Source organism: Alnus glutinosa, chromosome 13 (genome assembly GCF_958979055.1).
Source record: "Alnus glutinosa chromosome 13, dhAlnGlut1.1, whole genome shotgun sequence".
NCBI classification, from domain to species: domain Eukaryota; kingdom Viridiplantae; phylum Streptophyta; class Magnoliopsida; order Fagales; family Betulaceae; genus Alnus; species Alnus glutinosa.
This window is the reverse complement of record NC_084898.1, coordinates 19919381-19944572: the sequence shown is the minus strand read 5'-3', so window position 1 is coordinate 19944572 and position 25192 is coordinate 19919381. Positions and strand designations below refer to the sequence as shown.

The window sequence follows — 25192 nt, the reverse complement described above, 5'->3', positions numbered from 1 at the left end:
GAGATTGATACAATTTGTAGTTTGGAATGACATTAACAATGTGATGGTAGTTTGAGGGGGTTATATGTATTTTTCCTCAAAAATTACATGTGGGTCCAACAGATCTAATGATTGATTTTTTTTTTTTTTTTAAAAAAAAAAAAAGATATATAGGAGCTCTTTATCTTTATGTTATTAATAATTATAAGAAAAACATTGAGTAATGAAAAGATTGTAATCATATAATTATCATAAAATATTTCATAATAATAAGGAAAATGTTAGATTTACAACATCAATACAACAACTGTACAACAATCCCTCACATGAGGGTGCGTCCCACATACTGGGGCCCACCCTCATGTGAGGGATTGTTGTACAGTTGTTGTATTGGTGTTGTACAAGAATCAAATCCCTAATAATAAAGGGATTGCAATAATATGCATATTCATATATAATATGAGAATCGTATCATCACAGTAGTTAGGCCTATCCATGGCCATGAATTGTATTAATTAGACGGTGGTTAATCCATATAGCTTGGAAGGTAGGTGTGGTGTGATGAGAACTTCAAGTGGCTGGAATGGCTTTCAAGTTCGTTAGTTCAGGGCTCTCAGTCATATCAACGTACCAACGCATTCGAAGGAGTTGAGATCTCATACAATATTTGTAAGAAACTATCCGGTGCTAAGTGTTTCATTTAAAGGCCAAAAGATATTCCAAGGCAAACTCTTCTACCACTTCCAAACGGGATTAACTCAAAAATTTTACCCCTAATATCAATATCTTTTTGGGTGGTGAGAAATATTTCTGGCTAGAATGTCAAAGGATCTGACCATATGTGTGGAACTATATGGATTTTCCAAAGGTTTGTGATTAATTAGCCAAGTTCCTTTTGGGACATGGTAACCACCTGTTGATGCAATTTTCGGTTTGGTGATGTGTCAACTCCTAATTCGTTCTTTTAACAACTCGGTTTGCTCCTGTGGTAGCTCAGGCCTTAGTGTACTCTGCAAAACAGCGAGAACACGTTGGGTGTTGGCCGACGTTTTTCTCTCTGATGCTTAAGTCAAGCGAGTAGGTGAGAGCAAAAGTAAAGAAATCCCAATGTTCAAATACTTGGGGAGTCATGTATTTATAGGCATTCTGGAGTGGGTGGAGGAACTGTGCCTTGAATTGTGCATTCCGGATTTCCTGGGATCACATGTCCAACCCGAAATGGGGATGGGTAGAAATCCGAATTTTTAGGGACCCCAGGATGTCCGTTAGGTCTGACGACATGATGTGATTCCGCAAATCTATGGAGTTGGTAAACGGTATGGATCCCTGTTCTTGCAAATCACTGCCATGTCAGAGTATGTTTACTTTAGTCCTACGAGCCTTGGTAGCCCGGTCAGGGCAAAAATCCCAAATATGTTTCTCACATCTCTTCACGGTGTTTTCGAGACATTCAATCACCAAACCAAAAGGATGTGGAATATACTAAGGCTCTTCTATGCTTCCTAATGTGCAAATTTTAATACACGCAAGCGCACAAATCGTTTACAATATAGTGTTGTGCAAGTGCGAGGTCGAATCCACAGGGAATTGTGTTGTGAAATTTAATTTCTATATAAACTAATTTTATCTTAACTTTGTTTCGAATTTTGGGATTTTATAATGTAAAATAATAAACTAAATAAAAACTGAATTAAAAACAATAAAAAAACACACTAAGGTTTTAGAATCCATCTCACCATATCAAACAACGCATTCTTGTATTTTATTCATACACCCGATAAACAATTAAGACATATTCATTGTTCAAGGTTCTGTAAAAATTATATTAAATCATTCAATGAATCCAACTTAATAACAAATCACAACGAACACCCAATTGAAATCAAATCATTCAATGTATCCGTTTTGACAAACAAATCACAATGAATATCCTCTTTCAACCAAATCATTCGATGTATCAATCGGTTGAAACACATTGAATATCCAATTTTTCATAAATAATCATCCAATCAAAAGACATAAATCAATTAATTGAATATTGGACTTAAACAATAATTTGATAAATATTGGAGTTGCATAAGATAAAATAACAAGAATGAAAGTATTATCAAAGCTAGGTAGGTTTCATCGTCAATCTTAATTAAAAAATTAGCTACTCATGGCTAAAAATAAAATACTAAATTTATTAAGAAAATCTAATTCAAACTTAAGAGACTTACAAAAGAAAAGAGTATGACTGGGATAAAAATATTTATCCAAAGTAGTGCCATCCCGCACATCTCGTATTACAAGAGAAAGAAAAATAAAATAAAAAAATAATGTAAAAGTCTTGCGCCTCTGCGCACACCCCCTAGTTTCCATGAAAAGCTCGTATATATAGAGCTCATGCACGGCTTTAGGTAAGAAAAATGTGTCTTTGTGCAAGAAAGAATCGATGCTGCTCTCCTAGTTATGGAAAACACGTCCGTGTAAGGAAAAAGTGACCTTCAGGTCTGGAAGATCACGTCTTGCTTGGAATGTATTTCTGTGAAGCAAAAACTGACACATGGCTAGGTGCTGCCCATCTTTGGAGAATAACATGCTTTCCAAATTCGTCTCTCTTTGCTGGAAACAATGGAACGTATCGGATCTTAACTAACTCAAATACCACAAAACCCAGAATTATCGGCGCCTTGAGAAGATGCGTGTCCCTTTGTGCTGCCGGATCAAGAGAATCACGTGTGTATCGTGTTGATGTCGAATTTTCCGCAGTGACGTGGCATCATCAGAGACATCCCTTCGTCTATGTTTTGGCCTGCAAAACAGCAAAGACCCGCCGGGGGTTAGCCGGCGAAGCCTCTTCCAACGGTCAAGTCAATCGAGTATCTACAGAAGAGAGGGAGTGAGAGAGAGGGTGATTGATCCTACTGTAAAATAGTTTAGATACTCCTTTTTTTATATCACATACATGTGCACATTCCCTTTTTTCTCCCTTTTGTCCAGAGAAAATCTTGTCATGATAAATATCTAGTCTTCCTCTGTCCCTTTGTCAGGCACGGTGTCCTATGCATATATTTGACTTGAATCAACTGTACCAATAAATGAAGACTGAGATGTCTGGCCAAGGCTCAAGGTTTGAGGACCAATCCAGGGTCCTGAATTCAGACGAAATCCGAGGGGCTAATATTGTGACAACCCGTTTTTTTTTTTTTTTTTTTTTTTTTTTTTTTTTTTTTTTTTTTTTTTTTTTTTTTTTTTACAAACAATAGACAAGTCGTCACAGTGGCACGACTATTTGTCGCTCAGCCAACATATGACACATGCCCCATAACATATACCTGATAATCAGAGTTATACCTAACAGCAGAAAACATAATAACACCATCATATTTTCAGCGGAATAATACAACTAAAACGTAACCTGTTGATTTAACAAAAGAGCCATACACATGTCTATCTGTTTAAGGCTTAACATCATTACATCATATAACAAAAGAATGGCTTATACAAAAGAATATGTGACACTCACGTCACAAGCCATATACAAAATATACCAAAAAGGGAGGACACCATAGTCCAACCCATTACAACTGTCGCGGTGAGTCTCAGTCGTAATATCCCAGGTATGACGCTATTGGATCGTCATCTAACTCTAGAGTACCTGCAGCCAAAGTAGCATCATCTATACGGTTGTGGGGGTTTGCCACATCCGTATAGGTGGAATTATGAGCCCACCATCTTAGCATAAATAAATACACTAATACCTCAGAGGTATACTATTCACTGAGTTTTTGCAAAGAACCAACTTTTCTTATTTTAGTCTCGCGTACACTATAACAGCTATCAATTTATAAACTTTTGTTTCAAAACTCCCATAGCTGATACAGCAAACACCGACTAATAGAAAACATTTAAAACATACTACGCAGCTGAGCATATACGTAAAAGTTCCATTGTTGGAAACATCTACATACATCCTCACCTACTGTAATACTTTTGTTTCAATGAAACTTAGAAAATAATAGCATTTAAGTCATGCAACCATCCGATAGAAATATACATAAGTTCTTTTCCATTGAGACTCTTATGCATACAAATACGTCTAGCAAAACTACTCATAGTATAAAAACATCACACTCATGAAAACAATGCTATACATGCTCATGTAAGTTTCTGTTGTATTCCTATTGGGCATTGGTCCCCCCAATACTAGTTCATGCGTATGTTCCTAAGGGGCATAAATCTCCCAATACTAGTTCATGTGTACGTTCGTATGGGGCGTAAATCCCCCTGGGGCGTCGGTCCCCCCCATAGTTCATGCATGTGTTCGTATGGGGCGTATGTCCCCCCCACTAGTTCATACGTAAGGGGCGTATATCCCCCACTAGTTCATGCGTTTGGGGCGTAGATCCCCCTGGGGCGTATATCCCCCACTAGTTCATGCGTTTGGGGCGTAGATCCCCCTGGGGCGTATGTCCCCCACTAGTTCATGCGTTTGGGGCGTAGATCCCCCTGGGGCGTATGTCCCCCTTCTAGTTCATGCGTTTGGGGCGTAGATCCCCCTGGGGCGTATGTCCCCCTTCTAGTTCATGCCTATGGGACATAGATCCCCCTAATAGTTTGTTTATGCGTTTCATGCTCAATGCTCATGCTTAAATACTATACATTTAATTTCATAATCATGCTTTTAACACATGCTTTCTTTATAAAACATAAACAGTTCTACATGTCATTTCTTAGACAATTTTCATAACTTAAATTTCCAACTTATACTTGCTCTAAAATCACATATCATATTCATATTTCAAAACATCATCATAATTTCAATATACTCAAAAGTACTCAAAGCATCCAAAACAGATTATAATCAACATACAGTTGGTTCAGGTTTGTAAAACACTATACCTTTTACAATTCATCATATATGAAAATAATACTTCTCAGTGAGTAGAATACTCACCTTGGATTACTCGTAATCTTGATTCCAATAATCCTAGGTTTGACCCTCAAAGTGCCGCTATAATTATAACACAATGCACCATTTAGCTTTTAACCAACAACTATAACAATTAGCACTTTGAATAACTCAAAGGCTACAACATGAATTTCCTACTAATTACCTAAACCTATACATGAAAATATTCCTCAATTTGCGATTCAAATTTTCAATTTATATAAATTATTATTTTTAGGACCTAATCCCATAAATGCCTTTTTTTTTTTTTTTTTTTTTGTGAAAGTCATAGATGATTTGAAATTATTTAACACTTCCAATGCAATTAATCCATTAATTCTCAATCTATGTTTTAAACACTTCAAAACCCCAAATTAATTTAACCCATCAAATTAAGACTTCCCAAACCTAACCCATAATTATAAAACACTACCATAATCACAACATCATTAACCCATAGCATTTACTAAGGTTTAATACCCTAAAACACAACTAAAATAAAATAACTAAGAGTTAGGGTTTGAGGAAAACTCACCACAAGATTACCAAACCCAAAACTCAAGGTTTGGGTAGCCTCAAGCAAGTCCCAACAAGCCCAAACACCTAAAGAACATAGAAGATTAAACTCATTTATAAGATTTTACCCAAAAATCACAAAACCATGAGTTTAGTGTTTTACCTCAAAGTGAACGGTAGGAACGTAGATCCGAGTGCAAGGATCTCGTATCCGAAGACGGATCGAAGATCGGACCGTTGGATCTTCGTGAATCAAAGTTTTTGTGTGAAAAATCTTAAGGAAATCCCTCATCTGTTTTTCTTGCTTTTCTCTCGGGTCATACAGGAAAGAGGGAGTCACTGCCTCTTTCCTTTATGTTTAGGTGAGGCGCACATGCGCCTCACACTTACAATTTTTTTTTTTTTTAATTTTATTTATTTATTTTTGTTATTTATTTATTATTATTATTATTATTATTTTATCTTTGTAATTTCTTTTCTTTGAACCTAAAAATATTCTCTTACATTTTAAAGACGCTAATTTAACTTAAATTAATTATTTACCCAAATTTTGCGTTTTAGTTATTACAAAATGTCTTGAACATTACATCCCTCCCTCCTTATAAAAATTTCGTCCTCGAAATTTGGACATTTATCCGCTTGGTGAACATGCAAACATGTATTTTCATTATGGATTAATACGTAATCGGTATGAATCGAATGGCCATACCTGGGTTCACTCGAACAGGTGGGGATATCTATCCCGCATTTGCTGCTCAAGCTCCCATGAGGCTTCCTCAACGCCGTGATTTCGCCATAGAACTTTCACAAGAGGGATGGACTTGGTTCTCAACTGGTGCTCTTTGTGATCCAGAATTTGCACAGGCAACTCTTCATATGTCAAGTTTGGTTGAATATCAAGAGGTTCGTGACTAATCACCTGTGATGGATCGTGAACACACTTCCGCAGCTGAGAGACGTGAAAAACATCGTGAACGCCCGCCAAATTAGGAGGCATTTCGATCTTGTATGCTAGTGGGCTCACTCTTTTTAGCACTTGGAATGGTCCAACATACCTTGGACTGAGCTTGCCTTTGTTGCCAAAGCGATACACATTTCGCATTGGTGACACCTTGAGATATACAAGGTCCCCAAGTGCAAACTCGAGCCCACAGCGATGCTTATCCGCATAGCTTTTTTGTCGACTTTGAGCGGTGAGCATACGCTTTCGAATGAGTTCAATCTTTTCCTTCGTTTCTTGTACCAACTCAGGCCCCAATAGCTGTCTCTCGCCGACTTCATCCCAATACAATGGTGATCGACACTTGCGCCCATACAATGCCTCGTACGGTGCCATGCCAATAGTCGCCTGAAAACTGTTATTATAAGCAAATTCAACTAGTGGCAAATAACGTATCCAACTCCCTTTAAAGTCCAACACACACAACCTAAGCATATCTTCGAGAGTTTGAATGGTTCTCTCAGATTGGCCGTCGGTTTGCGGATGGTAAGCTGTGCTAAAATTCAGCTTAGTCCCCATAGCACTCTGCAATTTCTCACAAAATCTTGAAGTGAACCGTGGATCACGATCCGACACAATGGAGATAGGCACCCCATGCAGCCTAACAATCTCCCGCACATATAACTCTGCTAGCTTGTCCATTGAGTCTGTAACTTTGATGGGGAGAAAATGGGCACACTTCGTTAATCTGTCCATATAGTATCTTGTCCGCTTGGTGCCCTTGGAAGACCAACAACAAAATCCATAGCAATTTGGTCCCATTTCCACGTAGGCACTTCAAGTGGCTTAAGTAACCCTGCAGGTCTCTGATGTTCTACTTTCACAAGCTGGCAGGGATGACATTGTGCAACATATACAGCAATATCCCTTTTCATGCCACACCACCAAAACTTCTTTTTCAGATCCTGGTACATCTTGTTATTGCCCGGGTGTATCGTATATCGTGTCTGATGAGCTTCATCAAGAATGTCTTTTCTCAACTCAGCATCATTAGGGATAACTGTCCTCCCACTGCTTGTCTTCAATATTCCCTCACCTGTGAGATAGAACCCCGTTTCTTCATCACGGCGAGTCCTATCAATGAGATCCTGCAGCTCAAGATCATCTTCTTGCGCGAGTTTGATTCTGTCCAAACTATGCGGTTGTACTACGAGTGCTGCCATAATAGGAGGACCACCTGTCATTACCTTATCAATCTGCACCACGGCGAATTGCTGTGACAGTTGGTCCATAAGCTCCTCAGAATTAGTCTCATCATCACGAGATTTTCTGCTCAACGCGTCTGCAACTACATTGGCTTTAGCAGGATGATAGAACATCTTGCTGTCGTAATCTTTCAACACTTCAAGCCATCTGCGCTGCCTCATGTTTAAGTCTCTTTGAGTGAAAATGTACTTGAGACTCTGGTGATTAGTGTGAATTTCGCACTCTTCACCATAGAGGTAGTGCCTCCATATTTTCAGTGCATAGACAACTGCTGCTAACTCCAAGTCATGAGTAGGGTAGTTCTTCTCATGTTCTTTCAGCTGTCTTGAGGTATAGGCTACCACTCGGCCTTTTTACATAAGCACACATCCTAATCCCTTCTTGGATGCATCTGTATACACGACATACCCAACAGACTCCATAGGCAGTGTAAGCACAGGTGCTGTAACTAGTCTACGCTTCAGCTCTTGGAAACTTGCTTCGCATTTATCACTCCAAACAAATGGAGCATTCTTCTTTGTGAGGGCAGTGAGTGGCCCTGACAATGAAGAAAACCCCTCAATAAATCTCCTGTAATAACCTGCAAGGCCCAAGAAGTTACGGATCTCCCGCACACTTGTAGGTCGTTCCCACTCAACTACAGCTTGCACTTTTGCTAGATCCACTGCAAGTCCATTCTTGCTCACAACATGACCCAAGAATGACACTTCTTCAAGCCAAAACTCGCACTTCTTCAATTTAGCAAACAACTTTTTTTCTCTTAGCTTCTCCATTACCGTCTTCAGGTGTACTTCATGTTCGACCTGATTAGTCGAGTAGACTAATATGTCATCAATGAAAATTACCACAAAAGAATCCAAGTACTCATGGAATACTCGATTCATCAGGTCCATAAACACTGACGGTGCATTTGTTAATCCGAATGGCATCACCAAGAACTCGTAATGGCCATACCGTGTTCGAATTGCTGTCTTTGGAATGTCTCCTTCCCGTACCTTGAGCTGATGGTACCCCGAAAGTAGATCTATCTTTGAAAATACCGAAGCTCCCTTGAGTTGATCGAACAAGTCGTCGATCCTTGGTAAGGGATATTTATTTTTAACTGTCACCCTGTTCAACTCGCGGTAATCTATGCACATCCGCATAGACCCATCCTTTTTCTTCACAAACAAAACCGGCGCTCCCCACGGAGATACACTAGGCTGAATGAAACCCCGATCAAGCAACTCTTGAAGCTGTTCTTTTAATTCTCTCAACTCAGTCGGAGCCATCCGATAAGGTGGCTTGTGGATAGGCTGAGTTCCCGGTATCAGGTCGATAGAGAACTCAACTTCTCGATCAGGAGGTAGTCCTGTGATTTCAGAAAAAACATCCGGATAGTTGCATACCACCCGAATGTCTTCCAATTTCACCCTAACTTCAGGCTTGGCTTGAACATAGGCCAAATAAGCTTGTGCACCCTCTCTGATACTCTTGATTGCTTTGACAGCAGAGAGAAGTGGCGGAGTCGCTTGCACTCTAGACCCTTGGAACTGGAACTCTTCCATACCATGAGGTTGGAATGTGACTTCCTTCCTATGGCAATCAATGTTAGCTTTGTACTTCGATAGCCAATCCATGCCAAGAATGACATCGAAGCCCAACATGCTAAATACTGCTAGCTTTATTGGCAAGGTTCTCCCTCCAATTACAATAGGACAGTTGTCCACACATTTTTTACAAGTAAAAGTGTCGCCAATAGGGGTGGCCACGCATATATTCTGTTCTAATGGCTCAGTACTCAATCTACACAACTTCACAAATGATAAGGAGATAAACGAGTGCGTAGCACCCGAATCAAACAACACACAAGCAACACTACCAAACAGAGGAATTGTACCTGTGACTACATCGGTAGTATTCTCCTCAGCAAGGACATTGTCTGGAGTGAGTGCAAACACCCTTGCGAGAGTTGTCTGCCTTGGCTGATTGACGCTTGTCTGCGACCCTTGTCCCCTTTCCATACTTGCTTGTGGACATTCCCTTATAAAGTGGCCGGTCTTGCCACACTTGAAGCATACCCCCGTTCCCATTCGGCACTCCCCAGTATGCAGCCTCCCACACTTGTTGCATCGTGGGAAATTGCTATTACTTTTACCCAAAAATCACAAAACCGTGAGTTTAGTGTTTTACCTCAAAGTGAACGGTAGGAATGTAGATCCGAGTGCAAGGATCTCGTATCCGAAGACGGATCGAAGATCGGACCGTTAGATCTTCGTGAATCAAAGTTTTTGTGTGAAAAATCTTAAGGAAATCCCTCCTCTGTTTTTCTTGCTTTTCTCTCGGGTCATACAGGAAAGAGGGAGTCACTGCCTCTTTCCTTTATGTTTAGGTGAGGCGCACATGCGCCTCACACTTACAATTTTTTTTTTTTTTTATTAAATGAAGGACCATCAGGTCCTTCATAACTTAAATGGCCAACGGCCATTTGCTCAAATGGCCGAATGGCCTTTTGAGCAAAAGGCCGTGCGGCCTTGTTTGTCTTTTTTTTTTTTTTTTTTTAATTCTTTTTTATTTATTTATTTATTTTTGTTATTTATTTATTATTATTATTATTATTTTATCTTTGTAATTTCTTTTCTTTGAACCTAAAAATATTCTCTTACATTTTAAAGACGCTAATTTAATTTAAATTAATTATTTACCCAAATTTTGCGTTTTAGTTATTACAAAATGTCTTGAACATTACAAATATGACCCCACTTCAAATAAGGGACAAATATCTCCTTAACAATTACCCCCAAATTCTCCTATCTTTATTATAAGGATAGAGAGAATTTATCTAATGGAACCTCTAGAGTTTGGCTGATTTTACCGATCATTCCTCATCTAATTTGCGTAACGCTTTCCCCTGATTCCATGGAAACTTAAGCGTTTCTTTGACCGCCATTCCACTCGGCTCCAAGCCATTTATGGCAAGCAATCGGGAATTTATTTCCTTCATAAATTCTCCATCAGTTAGGCGCACCTTACGCCCCGTAAATCGTGCATGCATTGATTACTTTTTCCCTATATATTCGCGCTTTCCTTAGCTGGAATGTCATTGATCTTCAGACTACTCATTCAAGAAGATTTTCCTTTCTTCTTACCCCCTTTCCGGAAATCAAATCCTTCCTTTTCGTCCTTTTTTGAATTCTTCAAATCTTCTCACAATGTTCTTCATTCCTTGTGTGGTATTCACGACCATACATATTCACAAATTTATCAAGGATGATCCTAGTTCAGAAGTTCCTGGCCCTGAAGTATTTGCTCTCCGTAGCGGTTCTGTTGGATGTATGATCTCCGGCTTTAGACGCACAGGGGTGTGCAACTTTCGGCTTTACGCCAACCTGTTCCTGTCCAACCTGCAGACACTGCGCAGCGCCCTGATTTTGCCCCAACTGCTCATGAGAGCCCAACTATTCAAACTGCCCTCAGACTTCGTGTGGATGAATCCTTCGAAATTTTCAGGCAGTCCATCTTTGTAATACTAGGATTGCTTGTGATCAGATGATTATCTTGTAGAGCATTCTTTAGATGTCGTATGTTCTCTTTGTCTTCATGTATATGTACACCTTGAGTGAATATAATGAAATCTTCTTTTTTGATGAAAGTCATATCCTTATGACATGAATCCCAAATCCATCTTCAATATCTTCCCCAGACTACCACCAAAATGGGTGCCTCAAAAATCATAAAATTATACCCGCATAACATCGTGTTGAGCATTTGCATTGTGCTTCCCCCGGACAATAACCTTGAGGGCACTTTAACATACCCCTTACTCACAATAGTCGGAAACTTACCGCCGGACCGCCAATTTCCTAGGGTAGATAGATGCATGTTAACTGGTATGTCCAAAGTCTGGGGACTACTGGAGGCGCAGTGGCCCCTTCCACTTCTTTGAAGAAAGGGTAATGGGACGCCAAGTTGTTGTAGGTAGGTGCCATTGGGAGACAACTCACCAAGTTCATTCAGACTAGTACTATGACGATGAGGAGGTCAATCATCTAGTCGATTTCAAAAGCCTTGTTATCTATGAGACCTTCATTAATCATCTCGATTTCCTTGCTCAACTTCTTGGTCGTCCAATTGAAAATTCCCCATTTCTGATATAACCCAAGCACAGATAACTGCTAAAAAATTAATTTCGTCCCGATGATGCCGGACAAAACCGTGCGACTAAGTGGAACTGTCCTCGACCACAATGGTTTAGGCTAAGCGTAGCCTGTTCCCTTTGCCACTGGAGAGTTGGTATGCTATCGTAGATCTAGAGCACTGTGCGGGGGTTTCTTACCTAAATTATAGGTTTAGCATGTTGACCCTTCTACTTGTCCGAGGAGTGTTTCGAATAGGGATGATGGTTCCAGGGTCGTAGCACCCACTAGTTTTCAAGCACTTGTCTGGCACTGTGACAAGGGATGATAGTTCAATAAAGGTCGAGATTCTGGGGACAACATCCTTCAGTGAGTGCACCCTAAGTTCGGAAAGTCAGTTGGAACCACAACCGTTTCTCACAAATATCCTTACTTATGAGAAATTTTCCCATTTGACCCGGTGTCCAAGTCAACTCACCATACTGAGATACTTTTCCAGTTTAAGCCCTACATAAGGACTGGCGCCCATTGATCTTTGTACTAAATACTCCGATATAAAAGTCAGAAGACTTCTCCATTGTCTTAAATGACAGTGTTTAAATCTTGAGGGACATCGGGGCTTCCCTATTCACATACACCAGCCACGGCTTGATCCTTCAATCTCCACCTTTGGATTCATGCACTAATAATCATTCCTCAATCGCTATTCCCGCAATCCTAGGTTTTATAGATGATACAAACATTTTTATCGTTCCCGGCTAGGCTTCTCCATTTTTCCCAAATTTATGCCATGAACCTGCAAGCATATCGATACTGTCAGACCCAAACGCTTAGACCTTCAAGCCCGAAAAGAGTACTGCCATAACCTTCGACCTTTCCTCTCTCACCGCCATAATTACTTCTGTCTTTGCTAGTGTAGCCAGTGGTTCTGATTGTCCTTTCATGTTATGATCTCTATATTGAAGGTGCTCAAGGAATCCGTTTTGAGTAGGTAGGATAGCCTGAACCCGAAAAGGGTACCTCGATTCACAATTTGGAGCCCGCCCACTCAAATTGACAAAGTTTATGTGGACTTTCTTTTTACCCCCCTCTCTATCCAAAGAGAGAAGATAGTTACCGAGGTTTCCTCTCCATCCAAGAGAGGGTAATTATCCAAATCCAAAGACATGATCCTTTGCTCGAGGGAGGTCAGCCATTATGGTTACCTTTATGTCATCATACGTTTTTCAGGGACTACATCAGTCTCCTCATCTAAGGTAATTTTCTACTCCATCCAAAGAGGGGCTTCACTTGCTGCTTCCTTTCCAACTTAATGGGTCCGATCTGCAAGGAGCTGATGTCTGATTCGTCTCCTTATCCAAAAGTGGACTTCTTGTCCAAGGGGGAATTTTTAGCTTCCTTATCTAAGGAAGAATTTTTGGTTTCCTTATCCATGGGATACCTCCTTATCCAAGGAGAGATTTTCCGTAACTTTCCATCGACTTATCGAAGAATCAATCTGAGGAGTAGATAATTTGGTCCTTTTATTCCATTATCCCGTAGCATAAGTTCAAATGTCGATGATGCCTAACTGGCAAAATTTGCTATAAGGAACACCTTCCCTACCCAATTCGCTAAAGGGATTCACTTCCGTTCTGAGGGGTTCCCTAGCCTAACCAACCTTGGAAACAAAAAATTATAATTTCCCATGCCGATGTCATCATTACTAATCTGCAGTTCCCGGTAGATCAGCTTCTTTGGCGTTCCCAATAATCATTCTGACATGTTTCGATGATGAATATAATTTCATAAGGGCAAATAGGGAAGTAGTTATCCCAGCATTATCCGCGGATGGATTTGTTTCTGTTTGAATTCCATGGCCACTTCCCTGGACTCGTCAGGGTTATCCCAAGGTTGGGATAGGCATTTCAGCTTCATCCAATGAAGGATGTCCTCCTGATCTATCCCACTTTCAGAGTGGGTTCCTTTGTTCTTAGCGAGGTCCTTTCCACGTCTTGTTTTTACCGAGGTGCTCTCCTCGCTTGCGAGCTGTAGCAGCCTATGGACAGTCTGCTTGGGTAAGTGGGGAAGTCTGGCTTCCCTTCTCTTTCATAACCTTAGGCTTGTAACTTTAGACTTACTGTCTTTGACTGATGACCTCGAGCGTTCGGTCCCGGACTCATTGTTCGAGGTCCCAACTGATAAATCTTTAGTTTTATTCCTCATGATTCATGGATGGGATCCACATTGTTAGGTGGGGTGATTTACCTACATATCCAAAGGGGAATGGTGTCCGATATTACCTCTTTATTCAACAGAGGTTATCTATCTCAATCCGAAACTAACCCTCTCTCTATCCAAAGAGAAGATAGTCTTCGGCTACTCCCATTCCAACTTTGTGAAGTCGGTCTGCAAGAAGTCAACGCTTTTCTTATCTCCTTATCCGAAAGAGGGGTCCTCTATTCAAGAAAGAATTCTATGATTACCCCCACCAATCTGAAAGAAGTTGGTCCTCGGGAGGTACTCCTCGAGAAGGTTCCTCGGAACAGGAGATTGCACAAAATTTGTGCCCATATTAAGTTTTGTTCACACAATGATCAATAATGATCTCTTTTCTTTGCTATTTTCAAGCACTTCAATCCGTCATTTTAACGTCTTTACTTTGATCTCCTCCTTTATGCATATATAAATATAGGCCTGGCCTCGCAGGTCATCATTGTGACTAAATTATCTTTTCAATTATCCTTTGAAACTTCCCAAGGCCAAAAAATTTGAGGGAGTCTTGTTAGTGGAGATGAGTTGTCTTCCCATGATGATTCGCTATAGAGGTTGTGATTCCTTGATTTATTATAGGGGTTTATTCCATGTCCTGATTTTTCGTCGAGGTTATATTCCTTATCTTGATTTTTTAATGAGGTTATGCTCCTCATCCTGATTTTTTAATGAGGTTGTGCTCCTCATCCAGATTTTTCTTGCAAATTCAATGAAAACGAAAGTTTCTTTCTGTCAAAATTTCCTTTTAAGTTCTATTACAATTTTGAAAAATATACTCATAAAATATTCAATATCCTACCCCCCCCCCCCCCTAAAGCATTCTGGTCTGAGAAAACTGACCTGAGTGGTTTGTCCTAGGAATAGAGATCGGACTAGCTCACATGGTGACATGTCCGAATAAAGACGTTCCTGAACCAGGAAGGGTGTCCCTATCCGAGGTCGAACGTTCCCCCGTAAATCCCTTTTTAAGGTCGGGTTCTTATCACCCCCCCCTGTCCTCAATCAAGAGGGGTGTCCCTGTCACCCCCTGTCTTTAACCATGAGGGGGTTCCTTATCACCCCCTCTGTCCTCAACCAGGAGGGGTGTCCTTGTCACCCCCCTGTCCTTAACCAGGAGGGGGTTCCTTATCACCCGCCTGTCCTCAACCAGGAGGGGTGTCCTTATCACCCCCTGTCCTCAATCAGGAGGGGTGTCCTTGTCCGAGGTCGGACGTTCCCTCGTATATCCCTTTTTAAGGGCAGGTTCCTTTGTTTTTATCGAGGTGCTATCCTCGTCTTCCTTGTTTTTTACAAGGTCCTATCCTCGCCCTTCCTTGTTTTTTAAGAGGTCCTATCCTCGCCCTTCCTTGTTTTTTAAGAGGTCCTATTCTCGCCTTTCCTTGTTTTTTATGAAGTCCTATCCTCGTCCTTCCTTGTTTTTTACGAGGTCCTATCCTCGCCCTTCCTTGTTTTTTACGAGGCCCTATCCTCGTCCTTCCTTGTTTTTTTACGAGGTCCTATCCTCGCCCTTCCTTGTTTTTTACGAGGTCCTATCATCGTCCTTCCTTATTTTTTATGAGGTCCTATCCTCGTCCTTCCTTGTTTTTGATGAGGTGCTATCTTCGTCCTTCCTTGTTTTTTACGAGGTCCTATCCTTGCCTTGTAAATTAATCCGGAAATGTCATCGGAAATTAATGCGACTCTTGCCCTCAAACAATGCTCTTGGAATTCAACTTCAAGAGCTTTCCTTTTCGCTTTATTTGTCTGCATAGTAAAAATAAAGCTCATGCAAAAGTGCTATAGAAAAAGATCAATAAATCCAGGGGGCAGGCTATCAAGATGGGATCAATTCCCATTCCTATAATATGAGCTCAAAAACCTGTTCCCTATATCTGGTTCCTGGAAAATAGCCTCTGTTGCTAAAAGATTGGAGCTACCATGGCTCCACCTCCCAAACTAGGCAAGGAAATATCATCACCTCTTCCTTTTCTTGGGTCGAGAGCTCGGAACCCAAGCTCAGGATGTAACAGCTCCATGATTTACCATAACTCCTCTTCTCTCTCTCTCTTTTTTTTTTTTTTTTTTTTTTGCAAATAAATTTAGCCAAACATTTTCTGATACTTTCTTTCACAAGCCCAAATATTTGTCTTGTAAAAATACCAAAAGATAGCAAGCATCAGAAGGGAAGTTCTAGGCTTCTTGTATAGGAGGACATCAAACCATTCTTATTGGAATTGCGAGATTATTAGAACTCTCCATAATTGTGCTCCGAAGCAGTGGTGGAGGTATAAGGGCATAATAATTCACTAATCTTTGTTAATTGTTAGAGCGAGAGACCATTTTAGGCTTGATGCTCTGAGGTTTCTTTTTCATGGATTTTATCATAAGACATTTATCCATACCGCATATTTTAATACCCAAAATTTAACTGAATGGAATAAAGATAGAGAGATTGAAACTTATCTCGTTATTTCCAAGGGATTGAGTATTGATTTAGGGTGGCTCAAACTAGGACCTGACCCAACTGTCCACAATTCTGCTAGTCATGAGTGTAAGTTTCTGCGATGGCGTTCTAGAAGCCACTTTCCATAATCCAATTCACCAGCAACTCCATCAGCATACCTTGATCCCTTTGCCTATCCGGTTAATGAATTCCCAGTACATTGGACCGCCCGATCTTCCCTTTTCTCAAACAGCTCGTGTACGACGGCTTTGCTGCTGTCGGAACTAAGAGCCCGGTCAAGTTTAACAAGTCATCCCAACACCCCCAAGTGGGTCATCTGCCTATACTAAGGCAGAGCAGGGATGGCCGAACAGGAATCATTAGTTGTTGAATTCTATAAAATCCTCAGCCATACGAGCCCATGGTGGACGGATCCTCCTCAGATTCTTACTCCCTAGTGGCTTTTGCCGGCCAAAGGCCTCGACCACCTCTTTGGGATATTTGGCACTCAGGTATGGGAGGTTAACAGGTTCGGTCTCGAGATGACCCCCCCTTTTTTTACGATGACCGATGAGTGTGGAGGGGACCAAAAGTTCTATTCAGCCCTTTTATCTCAGCCTTCCCGAACAATAAGTGCAGTAGCTAGCAGCAAGCCAACTCTTTCCAAATCGCATGCACGAGTCCTCTCTCTTCCCATATTTTTTTTTAACACCAGGTCGGGCTCCATGGCCAGACCTTCTCCAGGCAGGCCTCTCACCGGGGTCCGAGGACACCTCCACAAGTCCTCGGCCATCCTTCTCGAAATGTACCTCTCAGGCGTTCTCGGACATTGTGACGACCCGTTTTTTTTTTTTTTTTTTTTTATTATTTATTTATTTATATATATATATAGATATATATATATATATATATATATATAAATATATATATATATATATATATATATATATATATATATATATAAATCATAAACATTAATCTCTTAAAATATAAACGAGTCATCATAGTGGCACGACGATATGTCGTAAAGCCAACATACGGTATATACCTCATAATATATACCTGATAATCAGAGTAACACACACCTAATAACATCTATGCAGCAGAAAACATAATCTGATCAGCAGAAGTCACATCTATAAACATAAACTGATATCTACACAAAAAGAGCCATAATGTCTATCTGTTTAAGGCTTATCCAAATAATAATCGTATAAAATAATGGCTTTACAAATACTATGTGACACAAGCGTCACAAGACATATACCAAACCTATAAAATAGAGGACGCCCTTAGTCCCACAATTATGACCGTCACGGAGAACTTCAGTCATAATATCCCAAGTACACTTCTACAACACCATCAACTACGACCGGAGCAACCAAAGGAACATCATCTATACGGTTTTGGGGGTTTGTCACATCCGTATAGGTGGAATCATGAGCCCACCATCTTAGCATAAACAAATATACTAAGACCTCAGAAGTATACTATTCACTGAGTTTTCGCAAAGAACCAACTTTTCTTTTTCTAGTCATGCGTGCACTATAACAGCCACCAATCTTATAAACTTTTGTTTGAAAACTCACATAGCTGATATAGCAAACACCGACTAATAGAAAACATTTAACATACTAGGCAGCTAAGATTATACGTAGAAGATTCGTTATAGGAAACAATGGCATTTAAATCATGCAACCATCCGATAGAAATATACATAAGTTCTTCTCCATTGAGACTCTTATGCATACTAATACGTCTAGCAAAACTACTCATAGTATAAAAACATCACACTCATGAAAACAATGCTATACATGCTCTGTAAGTTTCGGTTGTGCTCCTATGGGGCGTTGGTCCCCCAATACTAGTTCATGCGTATATTCCTAAGGGGCGTAAATTTCCCAATACTAATTCATGTGTACGTTCGTATGGGGCGTAAATCCCCCTGGGGCGTTGGTCCCCCCATAGTTCATGCGTGTGTTCGGATGGGGCGTATGTCCACCCACTAGTTCATACGTAAGGGGCGTAGATCCCCCTAGGGCATATATCCCCCACTAGTTCATGCGTTTGGGGCGTAGATCCCCCTGGGGCGTATGTCCCCCTTCTAGTTCATGCGTTTGGGGCGTATATCCCCCTGGGGCGTATGTCCCCCTTCTAGTTCATGCCTATGGGGCATAGATCCCCCTAATAGTTTGTTTATGCGTTCATGTTTCATGCTCAATGCTCATGCTTAAATACTATACATTTAATTTCATAATCATGCTCTTAACACATGCTTTCTTTATAAAACATAAACAGTTCTACATGTCATTTCTTAGACAATTTTCATAACTTAAATTTCCAACTTATACTCGCTCTAAAATCGCATATTATATTCATATTTCAAAACATCATCATAATTTCAATATACTCAAAAGTACTCAAAGCATCCAAAACAAATCATAATCAACATACAGTTGGTTCAGGTTTGTAAAACACTATTCATTTTACAATTCATCATATATGAAAATAATACTTCTCAGTGAGTAGAATACTCACATTGGCTGCATAGGACTCATGACTCGAATACTCCCCATGTTCTATTTACTTGAACTCTACATTGGAGAACAAGTTGAAGTCTCCAATCATGACACGTGCCTGCAAACATTTATGACATCAGACTAACTATTGAATCTCATACCCTTATGACACATAAACTACCCACGTGCTTACACATCACTTTACTCGCTTCTAGAGCTAACTAGGTATCCTCAACTATTACTAGGTTATCATTTAGGTTATAGGTTCTTATTATATCATGCTTATTAATTAGAATATGCATTACTTTTTTATTAGCTTATTTATAATTATTGTATTACATTATCATTATTAATTCATTTTTGTAACACGTTGCTTATTTATTAAGTTAACAATGTATATTTGACTCATATACATACTTGTATACAACACTTAAGAAGCTTAAACCTAATTCAATCATATATTAAAATACTTTAGTGTACATGAACAGATGGATTAGGTACTAAGTTGTCACATAATGGATTTATATTACATTTGTGTTTCTATATGCTTACTAGCTTATTTTTACAAACTTAGGGTTATTTAAGTAATCTATAGCTCTTTAACACTCTATTAGGATCGTTGTCCTCTTTTGATATTAACCATAGGCTTTAGGTTTATAGTTTATTTCGTTTTTTTTTTTATCCATTAAATACAATTACTAATATATTCAACACTTCACTCATTAACTACTAACCATCTAGGTAATTTAAATTATAGGACCTAATCTTGTTTAACATATTGATTATTAGATTAGGTTATAATCACATATTGCAATATATTTATTTATTAAAGCTTGAGGCATATACATAAACATCAAAGTTCAGGATTATATTTTACTCTTTTTTTTTTAAACCTATGGGCATAGATGAGTTCTAGAATTTATTTTAGCTATCTTCACTTGTTATCCATATTAAGCTCTATACTTAGCTACTTTGACTCATTTCCCAATTACCACCAAGATTAGAACCATATTACTTATGACCTCAACCTAATACAATCTCATAGTCATCACACTTAGAACACTAAAATGAGGAATTCAACTATTAATTAACAACCCGCCCCCAAATTAATTCAACTTCATCAACACCTAAAATATTCGACATCATAAGCATATCATGGAGAACACATTAGCCATCATTAACCAACTACACACCAAAACCTATACTAAAGATCAATTTCACTATTACTCATATTACCAATATCAAATCATCAATCCACTCTAGCATATTGAACACCAACTAACATTACCAAAATTCCAACATCTACATGCTAGTCAACCAATCCACAAATCCAACTCCCAATCGGTTCCAAAGGAAGCACCTCATTAACAATAATCTTCAACAATAATTTAGCCCCTACATCCCGATATCACAGTAAAGTCACAAACCAATGGGTATTGATAATTCCAACACATAGAGTCAATCTCTTCAACAAATCACAATTCATCTTCTAAATTCCATACACATCATCACCAATTTACTACTCCCATTTAGAGCATTAAACATAGACTAATATCATCAAAAACCAAAACCTATAGGAAAGGCATCATTCGGCCAACAACAACTAGAAATTATAATCCATCTCCAATCAAAAACTCTACCATATCACATACTCAAAATCCAACACCAAATTCCAAATAATAATCCATTAAATCACTACAAAATCTGTAGCTACAAAACCCAAAGAGAAGATCCGTTCATTATAGGACAAATTCATAGAAATTCCATACCCAAAATCATCACAACAAAACAAAACTAATATTCCACCAAGAACAAGACAATACCCGGCTACTCATAGGGGTTAACATTTCTGGAAAAACACCCTCAACAATAATCCAATACAAATTAACGATCTATAACCCAAGTAAATTTTGAAGAACTATTTGAAATTACCTACTAGAAATTCCTCAGAAATCACTGAAAAATATCACTGGGTTCACCGGAAATCACACCAATAGGCGACCAGCCATCAACCCACCGGAAATCGGGCCTAGGTTGACCGCAATCCGCCCCTGGTTCGACCATCGTCACTCCTCTGGACATCGGCGACGACCCAGCACACCGATCGGGTTCGACAAGCCTCAAGGGTTCACGGGTCTCAGTTTCTCTCAATCTTCCGATCGCCTCTCTCGGTCTCTATATCTCCGTGTGCGTGACAGCATGCAGAAGAAAGGAGAAGGAAGAAATGGGGAGAGGAGAGATTCGACTCAGTGGGGTGTGCGGAACAGAGGAAAGAGGAAGAAAAGAAAGGGAAGGAGAAGAAAGGAAGAGGAAGAGGAAGAGAGCGTGCGTGGAGAGTAGAGAGAAGAGAGGAAAAGAAAAGAAAGAGGGAGAGGGAGAGGAAGAGTGACGTGTAAGTGTGTGTGGGGCTGAAAAGTGAGGGAGAAGATAACCTTATCTTCTCCCATCCAGCCATAGGCCGACACGTGGCAATGGTGGGATATCTTTTATTTTTAAAGCCTCAACTCCCTATAAATTATGGTAGCTCCCCATAACATTTTAATTCTTTCACTTGTTAATTGATATTTAATCTACAATATCTAGTTCAATTAAACTTACATTTACAATTAATTATTTACTACACTAGGATTAGTTATTAATATTTATTAACATCATATAAATATAACTTAGAATTTACTATTAATCTCAACTATTTCATAAATATAATTTATTAATTGCAAACTCCCTATTTTTTTTTATTGGTCTTTACAGACATGGACTCATTTACCTCTTTTTGACAACTGTACAATACTTTCTCTTTAGCATCCTGGGCCTCTTCGTGTCCGGGACCACCGATCCTCTAAAATGACTTGTGCACGTATGTGATGGTGTCCTTACAAACTTTGGTTCCCTTCCATCTACAAGGTATAACTAAGAGCATCTCTAGCAATGAAAGTTATAATAGCTGTTGAAAAAGGCCAACTCTCTACTTTAACTACTGTTTATCCTATATTCTCTCCAGCAGATTCACTATTCAACTCTCTACTTGCATTTAAATATTATTTCTTGTTCTTTTTTTTTTTATTTTTTTGCCAACACTCAATGAAAGAAAAAAATATTGAATTTCCACACATTCTTTGAGCTACATTGCACCCAATACATAAAGCAAATTCCATTCACTTTTTTTTTTCTTTTTTTTTTTTTAAGAACAAAAAAAAAAAAAAACAACAACAACAAAACAACAATGCAAAAAGGAAAACAAAGCACCTACAAACATACAATAAGATTAACAATTCTTAAAATTGACCATGCAATTGCCATAGGTGCTCGATAAGGTCGGATTGTAGCTGGGAATGAGTTTGACAATCTCTAATGTTCACATGCCTTTCAATGAACTCCAGAAATCCAGGAGTATGCTCGTGAGAAATTTGTACATAGGGAGTTTCATCGATTTGTTCATAATCAATGTCACTAGCATCGTCCTTATTTCGTTCGTATTCAATGATCATGTTATGCATTATTATGCATGCTTTCATAATGTAAGTGAGCGTTTCACGACTCCAACCATGTGCAGGTCCACGAACGATTGCAAATCGTGCTTGAAGCACTCCAAATGCACTTTCCACGTCTTTTCTTGCTGACTCTTAGGCTGTAGCAAATAGTTTTGCCTTTTTTCCGAGTAGTGATTGGTGGGGGACTCCCAACCGGCTCTCATCCCCAACTTTTCAATAAATAAATCACTTTTATTCAAAAACAAAGAATAAAACAATAAAAAAAATCACTTTTTGAATAAAAGTGATTTATTTATTGAAAAGTGGGGGATGGGAGCCGGTTGGGAGTCCCCCACCAATCACTGCTCCTTTTTTCCTTGTGGACATGAAATTGTCTTTATAATAGTTGACCATTGTGGATATATAGCATCAGCAAGATAGTATCCTATTGTGTAGTTATGGCCATTGATTGTGTAATTGGCTGGAGGAGCACGCCTTTCAGTGATATGAGAAAACACAGAAGACCGTTCTAGAACATTGATGTCATTGTGAGAACTCAGTAACCCAAAAAACGCATGCCATATCCATAGATCTTGTGAAGCCACTGCTTCCAAAATTATTGTTGGTTCATGGCAATGGCCAGTAAACATACCTTTCCACGCAGCTGGGCAATTTTTCCATGTCCAATGCATGCAATCAATACTACCTAACATCCCTGGAAAATCACGAGTTTCGCCAACTTCTAACAATCTAGCAATATCATTGCTGTTTGGAGACCTTAAGTATTCATTAGAAAAAATTGAAACCATCGCACTAACAAACCTTTGAAGAGATTCTATTGCAGTGGTTTCTCCAATTCGCACATACTCATCAACGTAGTTAGCTGGTACTCCATAACCGAGCATTCTAAATGCGGCAGTCACTTTTTGAAGGGAAGACAAACCAATTGTTCCAGCACAATTTCTTCTTTGGACAAAGTATGGATTGTACTCTTCTACCTTAGACAAAATACGACAAAAAAGATGACGATGCATCCGAAACCTCTTGCGAAATATTTTTGGAGGATATACTGGTGAATCAGCAAAATAATTCAGAAAAAGCCTTTAGTGGCCTTGCAAAGAATCACGATCGATGAACATACGTCCCGGAATAGAACCACGACGACATGAACTAGATCCTCCCTTTCTTTTGAAATATCTACATGCCAGAATAATTGCAAAAAGTAGTTCCAACTCATTCTCAGAGTCAGAGTCTTCCAGGAGCATTTTTCTTATAGAATTGATAGACATTGTGTTGTAGATGAAGTGTATTTGTGTATTGAAGTGGTAGCATAAAACAAAAAAAAAGCTCTTGAATGTTAATGAATTTGCATGTGCGTGGTGTATTGAAGTGCAGACTTTAATGTTAGTGTACCTACCTCAGAGCCTCACAAGGAAAGTCCATCATTGCCCAAAAAGGCAATTCCCAACCATGTAGCAGCAAACTACTCCAGTAGCACAGCAAAGCTGTCTAGCAGGAATTCTGCCGAGCATCTCTCCAATCTGTCTAGCACAGATCATGGCTTAATCAATCTTGCAGCCGAGCATCACTCCAACATCACAGCCAATATGTCAGGCATGAATCATGGCTCAATTAATCCTAGCACAGCTGCTAACATCAACAAGAAAGGAAAGAATCACAGCAGTCTAAGGAAAGTGTTACTGCTGTGATCTCAAGGCTACCTATGACACAGAAGGAAGGAATGCTGTTTATTTCAGTTATGTAATCCCTGCAATCATGCATGCACATTAATTAGGCACATTAGCTGTATCACTCGATATAGGGAGTCTTCTTCCTATATATATGTATTGTATCACTGCTGTAAATCATCAAGTAATTAGCACAAAGTTCTCTCATATTTCAATTTCTTTCATGGTATCAGAGCCTTTGTAGGCCAACGCCCTTATTTGCTTTCAATCTCTCCTTTATCTTGCTAAACTCCCATGGATTCCTCATCATCTGCTTCTGCCCCAACTTTCACTCTACCAAACCTCACTCAGTTTGTTTTCATCAAACTTGAGGGTCCTAATTACCTGCCATGGACCACTCAATTGGCTCCCATCTTGAAGACTCATGAATTAATGGGCATAGTGGACGGTTCTGAACCCTGCCCTCCTCAGTTCTTGCTTGATGCTGAAGGAAAAGAAGTACTCAATCTTGCCTATACTATTTGGCAGAAAAAAGGATCAATATGTCCTGAGTTGGATCAATGTGCATCTCAGTGAATCGGTCCTCTCCACTATTTATGGACTCCAAACTTCTCAGCAAGTATGGACCTCCTTGGCAACAAAGTTTGCCTCTTCCACTCGGTCTCATGTCTCACATTTGAAGCGCCAGCTTCAAACTCTCAAACAAGGCTCCAAGTCTTGTTCTGATTATCTAAAAACCGCCAAGTCCTGGTCAAATCAGCTTGCTGCCATTGGGAAACCTATTGATGATGAGGACCTTATCTCCTACATCATCAGTGGGTTGAATTAGGGCTGGCAAAACGGGTACCCGACACGACCCGTGAAGACCCGCGACCCGTTTAAGATAGGCCCAAACACGACCCGTTTATCTTAACGGGTCGGAGCTCCAGACACGACACGACATGGCAATTTCACGGGTCACCCGACACGACCCGTGAAACCCATTTAGCATAATGGGTCGTATCGGGTTGGCACGACCCGTTTGACCCGTTTAGACTTTCTAACCCTCAAATGAACTACAAACTTCATCATTCAAGGCAAAAAAAAGAAAG

General features: G+C 39.6%; 1 long non-coding RNA gene and 1 pseudogene across 2 annotated transcripts; both read right to left on the bottom strand.

The window, feature by feature from the left end:
- Positions 1-3362: 3362 nt before the first annotated feature.
- On the bottom strand, positions 3363-21257 carry LOC133854963 (uncharacterized). 2 transcript variants are annotated; one of them, XR_009896895.1, is made up of 3 exons: positions 20876-21257; positions 18963-19061; positions 3363-3640 (listed from the first exon to the last, which is right to left on the bottom strand). It is a non-coding gene; the product is annotated as an uncharacterized LOC133854963 (long non-coding RNA). The 2 variants fall into 2 exon arrangements; XR_009896894.1 differs by lacking the exon at positions 3363-3640 and having other exon boundaries at positions 17544-19061.
- Positions 21258-22218: 961 nt separating this feature from the next.
- On the bottom strand, positions 22219-23856 carry LOC133853942 (uncharacterized; annotated as a pseudogene).
- Between the last annotated feature and the right edge of the window lie 1336 nt (positions 23857-25192).